Here is an 8,741-nt window from a genome sequence, read left to right on the forward strand (position 1 = left end):
CTCTTTGATTTGGAGTCGCCATGTAAGAGTTTCTCTGATTGTGAGTTTCGTAAGAAATTTACATAACCACAAGCCTACCCTCCATATACAGTTTGGTAAGCACATTCAGAGCCTAAGTGAGGAGGTTCGTATTGCTAAAGAGTCCATGGATAAAGCTCAGAGAAAGGTTGGGCAAAATCCTATGTCTGATGTTTTGAGTCGCCAAGCAGGTCTTGCCATTGAGGCCTTTTGGACGGCTGTTAAATTGGAGGAAGCCTTCATGTGTTAGAAGTCCAAGAGGTTTGTGAGTTTCCTTAGAACTTGTGTTACCTCCTCGATGTTCTCCATTATGATTAATGGCTCTTTCAAGGGTTTTATAATGGAAGAAAGGTTTGCGGTAGGGTGATCCTTTATCTCATTTCCTTTTTATCATGGTGATGGAGGTCCTCTCTCATATGTTAAATCGGCCTCCTCCGAGCTATCAGTTTCACAGGCATTGTGAGAAGGTTAGCTTAACTCATCTGACCTTTGCTAATGATCTTATGATTTTTTGTGCTGCTGATGATTCCTCTTTGAGTTTTATTAACGAGACTATTCGAAAGTTTGGTGATCTCTCGGGGCTATTTACTAATCTTAGTAAAATTTCTATGTTTGTTGTAGGGGTTAATAGTGATGATGTTTATCGTTTGACTACCAGTTTGGGTTTTGTCCTCAGGCATCTCCCTGTTCGTTATCTTGGGCTTCCTTTACTTTCTGGAAGGTTACGACCTACTGATTGTGCTCTCTTAATCTCTCCTATATTCTCGTGTGGGTCAATATTACCCTTTTTAATTCTTCTACTGTATTTAAATAATATTGGAGACATATACTTCCTAACAATAACAAGATCTGAATTTATTATAATGTAACTATAAGAAAATACAAGATTAAACCAAGTATAAAGCACTTGGAACCCTCCCTCTTGAGTACTCTCACCCAAGATTAAACCAAGCCGAAGAAAGGCAAAATGGACTAGAAAGGAACGACCGAACTCAGAAAGGGGTTGGAGGCCTCGAAAGTTCACATCTACCCATTGGGCGGTCCGATTCTAAGTGATCTCGAAGTTTCTTGCCCACAACAACCGAACGGTGATGCCCAGACTCCGTTTCTTGGTTCCGTCCCAAAACGCCAAAGAAAGGCACAATGGCTTAGAAAGGAACGACCGGACTCAGACAGGGGTCGGAAACCTCGAAAGTTCACATCTAGCCACTGGGTGGTCCGATTCTTAGTGATCTCGAAGTTTCTTACCCACAAAAGGCAAACAGTGATGCCCTAGACTCAGTTTCTTGGTTCCGTCCCAAAACGCCGGAGAAAGGCATAATGCCTAGGATAGGAACGACCAGACTCAGAACGGGGTCGGAGGCCTCGAAAGTTCACATCTAACCACTGGGCGGTCGTATTCTGAGTGATCTTGAAGTTTCTTGCCCACAAAAGGGGAAAGGTGATGGCCCAGACTCGGTTTCTTGGTTCCGTCCCAAAACGCCGACGAAAGGCGCAATGGCCTAGAAAGGAACGACCGGACTCAGACAGGGGTCGGAGTCCTCAAAAGTTCACATCTAGCCACTGGACGGTCTGATTCTGAGTGATCTCGAAGTTTCTTGCCCACAAAAGTTGAACGATGATGCCCTAGACTCAGTTTCTTGGTTCCGTCCCAAACGTCAAGAAAGGCACAATGGCCTAAAGGAACGGCCGGACTCAAAAGGGGTTGGAGCTCGAAACTTCACATCTAACCACTAGGCGGTCTGAGCTGAGTGATCTCAAAGTTTCTTGCCGACAAAAGCCGAACGGTGATGCCCCAGACTCGGTTTCTTGGTTCCGTCCCAAAACGTCGAAGAAAGGCACAATGACCTAGAAAGGAACGACCGGACTCAGAACGGGGTCGGAGGCCTCGAAAGTTCACATCTAACCACTGGACGGTCCGATTTGAGTGATCTCGAAGAGTCTTGCCCACAAAAGCCGAACGGTGATGCCCTTGACTCGGTTTCTTGGTTTCGTCCCAATCGTTTCGACATCTTTACTCAATCGGAGGTAACTATACAGACAGCACAATTCAGAACTATAAGTGAGTCCAATAGTAGAGAATCCCTTACCTTATAACCTTACTTAAGCTTATTTTTCAAACTAAAGTGCAACGAACCGACCTAAACATAATTGAAGAGAAATCAATCACTTCTACAAACAATTTAATCCATTCAATTCACTCTATATGTAAATTCCATAACTTACCCAAATTGTGGAGAATCAAATTCTAACAGAGACGGATCGGTGCAACAAATAACCGAACAATTCAAATCTAAACATACATGGCGTGATGGAACCGGAGTGACTCGGTCTAACGGTGATGCGACGATAGGACAAAATTTGCTTGACGTTCGATGTAGGTGGAAGACGGTGATGAAGTTGATTGGAGAATGAAAGAGAAGAAGAAAAGAGACGGTGGTGTGGCCTATGGGTTGAAGAGAGAGAAAGGAAGAAGATGAATAGGAAAAGAGAAAAAATAAGATTAAATATTATAAATATATATATATATATGAAATACAAAAATAAAAGTAGAATAACGATGAAATTTTGAAAAATGAAAATTTGGATAAACTAAAATTTGAAAATAAAGATTTGATACAAATCCAATATTTGGAGGAAAAAAAAGTGTGTTAAGATAATGTAGGAGAAAATCAATATTTATGCTAAAATTTTGCATATTTCAAAATTAGTTACAGTTTAACTAAAAGCAGGCGAGGAGATTTTAGGGTTAATGAAAATTCAAAACACGTGAAATGCTCATGTTTGCTATTCTTCTAATAAAATTTTGCTATTTTCTCAAATGAGTGTAATCCAACAAAATGAAGTGTGTGTGTGTGAACAAAAATGAGGTAAATAGCTTTGATGATGATGGCAAATGGGTAAAGAAAATCTTATCTTATTCTTCACTTTTCATTTAATTGACAAAAAGTAACCAACCATATGAAGGGAAAAACAAAATGCTCTCTCAGTTACTTTACTCATTTCTTTGTTCTTTGTGTGGGAGATATTTGAAATGGAGATGAAGATCAAAATGAAAGAGAGATTATGCATACACTGTGAGAAGCACACAGAAAAATTGAAAATAAATTGAGAAGAAGAGAGAGATAAGCCTGAGAGGAGAAATATTCATGTAACGCCCCAAACTTGAAGGTAAATTATTTTGAGAGAATTATTTCGATTTGTTCAAGATTTGTTTTTTAAAATATGTTGAAGGGGAGAAAGAAGATTTGAAAATGTATTAATATAATTAAATATGTATAATTTTAATTATATTTTTATTATTATATTTATTTTACATTTTATTAAATAAAAGAAAAGAAAATGAAAATTTCTTTTTTCCCTTTTCTTCTTCCGCCCAGCGCCGCGACCCTCCCTTCCGTTCTCCATCTCCGTTCGCGAAGCAACCTTGCAACAGTCGTCCCGCGTGACTCTCCGTTCGTCTGTTTCCGTCTCCATTCACCGAAGCCGAACCCAACCGCCACCCTCTCTTTTCTCCTTCGGATCGAAACCGCGCCCATCCACCTGTAACTGTCGTGCCTCCCCGCTCACAACCGTCGTCCAGATCTGCATCGCCGAGCCGTCCAGGTCCTCGCTGCCGCTCGTGCTTCACCCTTGCAGTTCGCAGTAACCCAGATCCGTCGCTGCAACCGTCGGCCGGTTCGTGAAGCCCTGCCGCGCAACCTCTGTTTCCAGCCGCGCCCATTTCGTTCTCTCCTCTTTTTCTGCACTGCCGCGCGACTCTCCGACCGCGTCTGTCTTCACCTCCGTGAAGCCGTCGATGCATACATCTTGTGAAGCCCGGTCGCCGCGTCAGATCGTCGATCGATTTTGAGGCAGCCGCCACGTCTCCTTTGGCCGACCGCTGACCGACCCACACTTAGGATTTTTGCTGCGAGTTCGACAGTCGTGCGTTGAGGTGTTGGGAGTAACGTTGGGCTCCCTTAAATTCACAACCAATATATGAATTGTTGAGGGTTCAGTTCGCCAATACTTCGGTGAGTTGGAACTTACGTTGAGGAAAGTAAGTGAGATATGTATCTTGAAAGTAATCAAATTTTTGTATTGTATTGCTTAGGATTGTTTCGAGGACGTTAGTTGATTAAGGAGCTTCCCTAACTTTGAGGTAAGGGATTTTCTACTGGACTCACTTATGATTGTGAATTGTATGTCTGTATGATTGTCTCTGACTGAGTAAAGATGTTGAGATGATATATATATATACACGTATGGATGTAGATTCGGTGTTGAATGTATACTGTGGATTGACTGAAAATATATATATACATATGGATTGAAGTAGACTTAGTGTTGAATGCATATTGTGATTGTCTTGGAATATATATATATGTGTGTGGATGTGGACAGGACGAAAATTGTAGATTGTGTTTGTATGAGATGCAGATGTGAACTTGTGATTGTCGTTTAGACTGGGTGTACGTTACGCTAAAGTATGACTGTGTGCTGGTGAACTGAGGGGTGTATTGACTGTATAGTTTGATTGACTGACGTATTAGTATGTTATTGACAGACATATGACTAAAGTGAGATAAGTTGACTGTTAGGACGTTGAGAGAAAGAACTTTATATTTTGAAGTAACTGAAAGATGGATTGAATGGAATGAGGGGAAAATTGTTAGCTTTTATTGGGATGTGTGCCTTGTAGGTGTCCCACGGGATCACCAATTTATTCTGCACCTTCGGGAGCATTAGACTGATATGTGTTTCTGCAGAACACTAGACTGATATGTACGTCCCTCGGGGCGTTAGACTGAAATGTGCATCCTACGGGATCACAAGACTGCGACTGTACAGGGTGTCCCAATAGAATGTTAACAATTTATTTTCCCCTGACGGGACCAGTAGAGGGTCTCTTACTGAGTATTGTTATACTCACCCTTCTTATGTTTAATTTTCAGGCAAAGGAAATAAAGGTGGCAAATCGGCGAGGGGCAGGAAGGAAGCGTGATTGCCATAGGAAACGTGTCATTTTGCTTCCGCTTATGGTTTCTTTTGAGGTTTAAGATGTTGTATTGAAATTTAGTTTACAAACTTTTATTTGTAAATAGTATTATTTTTAAGTTTTTTTTTTATATTAGAAAATCAGGCCTGACTTAAAGTTGTTTTTAAATTGGCTTACGTTTCATTTTGTATCAACCAAAGTCTTTTGTCAAAAATTAATGACCTCGACTTACCTAGAAAAGTTGGGTCGTTACAATTCATTTCCTTTTCAAAGTGAATTGCAAAGAAATTTTCTCAAATTGAAAAGAAAGGAGAAATATACAAATTCAGCCACCGCTTCTTCTCCCTTCAGTTTGCAGTTTTCGTCTCCCTCTCTTCTATTATTAAAATAAATAAATAAAATATCACAACCCGACTTAACACAAACTATTTACTCCAACTTTTTAAACCACAAATTTAATTTCTCAACTTTTAAACTATTTTAAACTTACAAATCTACTTTATTCATTTCTTCAGATTTATATCTAACAAATAAAAAAAATCAAAATTTATAGACACTTAAAACATAAAATTGAAAGACCTATTAAACAATTGAAAGGTTTAAGAGGTAACTAGACAAACTTTAAAAGTTCTAAGGGAAAGAATCTTTTGTTTAACTATTACAGTAATTAATTTTGAAAATATGTTATTTTAGAAAAACTACAAGTGTTTGACAACTCTTTGAAAGCTATTGAAATACTCTCAAATTGTATTTTAAGCAATTTTAATAAAAAGAAAGTCTACATAAAAAAAATACCCTTTTTAAAGGAACATTTTTTCTCTAATCACTCCAATGGAACTCAAACACGTACTTCAAGTTAATTCTGGTATCCAAGAATCAGTCTCATCCAACATAAACAAGAACATTCAACTTGATAGAACTTCATTACCTCATATTTACAATTCCCAAAGTTACTAAATGAAGGACCATTCCTAAAACATACTTACATCCAACTTTCTCCATGAATAAACTTATCGTCTTTTATGTACTGATGAATATAGAGATGGAGCGATCAGAGTTTGTTTATGTACCAAATTAGAGTGAGTTGAGAAAAGAGTGGATTTACACAAGGACGAAATGGCTGGCTGCTGCTTGTTCAAAATTGAAAGTTAGGGTGACCTTGTTTCTCATAGGGACTCAGCAAATTGAGGGCCTCCAAGTCTACTTCTTGTCTCATTATACATGCCATTAGCCATTCAACGTTGAAAGTCCATATCCCTTTTTCTACGGCCACCAAGGCTTCCTCCACGTCTTCCTCACAAGCCACAAAGCTCGTCTTCCATACGTTGTTTACTTTATCTAGCTCATGAATCACCTAAATTTTCAAGCATAATGAATTTGCCAAATGAGAGAAAAAATTATGTATATACTACAAGGAAATTGCAAGTATTCACCCTATCAAAAAATATTAAACAAATTCTTGTTCTAGTCCCTAAAATTTTTCATCTTTTCCCAACTTTCAAAATGCTTCCTATGAGATATATTCCAATCACATATAGCAGAAATGACCGATGAGTATTGGATAAATGAATATTAATTGATAAAATAATTTAAAAATACTAAAACCGTTAGTTGGCTACGTTTTGGAAGCTCGATGACTAAAATGGATGTTTTGAAAGTTCTAAGGCTAAAATGGAATTTAAATCAACATAATAGTAAGTTCAAGATCAAAGACAAGCTAAACAATAAAATGTTGCGACCAGAAAACAATCTAATCATAATTAGAAACATGGATGTATGTATTTGTACACCAAATCACAAAAAATAACTCCAGATTTCGATCTAGAGACAATTAAAAACTTGAACAAATTTGATAATTAAAGAAACACGGAGATGGCCATATGACCCCTTGTGCATAGACTTTTTACATTACATGCTCAATTCCTAGGATCAAAACAAACATAAATATTAAAGACTTAAAGAAGCACATACACTCTAGTTTGGGTAGTGTATCAATAAACAATATGTATGGAACACTCGGAGAACACGTGTTGAACACTAGTTAGTACAGTAGATGTGTTAGACAACAAGTATTCCAATGCAATAAAGGTCAAGATTGGTCACACACACATATTAAACTCTTGGCTTTGAATAAGTTTTGAGTGAAGGACAAGCTTATTTTTAAGCATATAAATACATAAACTTATTGACTTTGAATTTCTATATAAATATGATACATACTTTTTAAATTATATATATTAAAACTGTGTTCTAGCACTATCCTATATTTTTAAGAAAAAAATGACACGTCACCATGTCTATGATTTATTGACCCATGTCTAGAATTCGTATACGTGCTTGTTTTTTGAGAACTTCACGTCTTCATTAGATGGGAGGATAGCCATATTATAGTGGTTGTATATGTAATATAGAGAACCAAACCTAGTACTCGAGATTTGTACAATAACAGAGAACTTACATTTCCACCGGCTGACTTGACTATCAGGGATAGAGTTTTAGGTGGTGGTTGAGCGTGAGCTGATATGCAAACATCATACCCTTCAAATAAAGCTCAAGAACATGCTTTTGCCCTGAGAACTACAGCTTTTAGGCTGGCTCGATACTTCGATATGTAGTCATCATCATTTAGTATGTAAGGCAACTCGTCTGCAGATCCATAAGGAATTAATCAATCACAAAAATTAGGTAGGATGAAAAACATAAGTGGAAGAAAATACATTACGCTTTGATACTAGCAAGCCATTCGAACTTACCAACAAATCTGCCTTCCCGGTAGCTTTCCTTTAACCAACTGAGGAGACAATCCAAGCTCTGAGTAATTTGCAATTAACTTGCAATTTTAGTAACAAGATATAGTAAAAATTATGAGCAAGAGCACACTGACACGCTTGAAGCCACATGGTAATGCATATGCTCGATAATCATTGAGAACATTAACAGGAGAAAATAAAGTTAAGAACAGTAGCTTGAAGAACAAAAAACATTCTACAACATAAAATCTTCAAAAACACATTGCTTAAAATCAAGTTTACTAATATAAAAGGTAAGATATTACGTTCCACTCTCCACACTACTGAAGTTCAACATTTCACATGAAAGAAATGAAATACTACTCTCAAATATAACTAAAAAAAGCATAAATGGGTAAAAAAAAGCATAGAGAAATGCAAAAGAATCCTTGGCTTTGATATATTGAAAGGTAAAGAATATCAACCATAGATGCCCGGGAGAAGAACTCCTACAAATACACACTTAACGCAGATTATCATTCGCTAACATGAGACCTTCTAGAGTTATTCTGTTAGGATACTTCCTAACAAGAACAAGTTCTTAATTTATTATAATGAACTATAAGAAAATACAAGATAAAACCAAGTATAAGGCACTTGGAACCTCCCTCTTGAGTACTCTCACCCAAGCCCTAGATCACTCCCCAGAATTCTCCCCTCACTTACCCTCCCTCCATTTATAATAAGATGTAACCACACTTACATAATAACTACTAGTAACTTTCTAAATATCTAATTACCCTTATACCCCTAACCTTATACTAATCTAGGTATCTAACATTACCCGATCCTTCAAAACACCTTGTCCTCAAGGTGTGCTTACAAACATGATCAAGGCCCCTTTCTCTTTTTTTCTCTTTTTAATTGCAAACAATCCCCAGCATTCTGCTCTTCAATGTTGAAAAAGAAATCCTCCCCTTCGGCTTTGAAAAACTCTCGATTCCAATAAGGTC

The 8,741-nt window shown here is 37.6% G+C and overlaps 2 long non-coding RNA genes across 2 annotated transcripts; one reads left to right on the plus strand and one right to left on the minus strand.

The window, feature by feature from the left end:
- The first annotated feature begins 3,763 nt into the window (after nt 1–3,763).
- Nucleotides 3,764–4,312, plus strand: LOC116405872. Its single transcript, XR_004218951.1, has 2 exons — nt 3,764–4,034; nt 4,115–4,312. It is a non-coding gene; the product is annotated as an uncharacterized LOC116405872 (long non-coding RNA).
- Nucleotides 4,313–6,167: 1,855 nt separating this feature from the next.
- On the minus strand, nt 6,168–7,802 carry LOC116405871. The gene is made up of 3 exons (XR_004218949.1): nt 7,753–7,802; nt 7,458–7,645; nt 6,168–6,353 (listed from the first exon to the last, which is right to left on the minus strand). It is a non-coding gene; the product is annotated as an uncharacterized LOC116405871 (long non-coding RNA).
- Between the last annotated feature and the right edge of the window lie 939 nt (nt 7,803–8,741).

Source organism: Cucumis sativus, unplaced genomic scaffold, assembly GCF_000004075.3.
Source record: "Cucumis sativus cultivar 9930 unplaced genomic scaffold, Cucumber_9930_V3 scaffold40, whole genome shotgun sequence".
Lineage (NCBI taxonomy): Eukaryota > Viridiplantae > Streptophyta > Magnoliopsida > Cucurbitales > Cucurbitaceae > Cucumis > Cucumis sativus.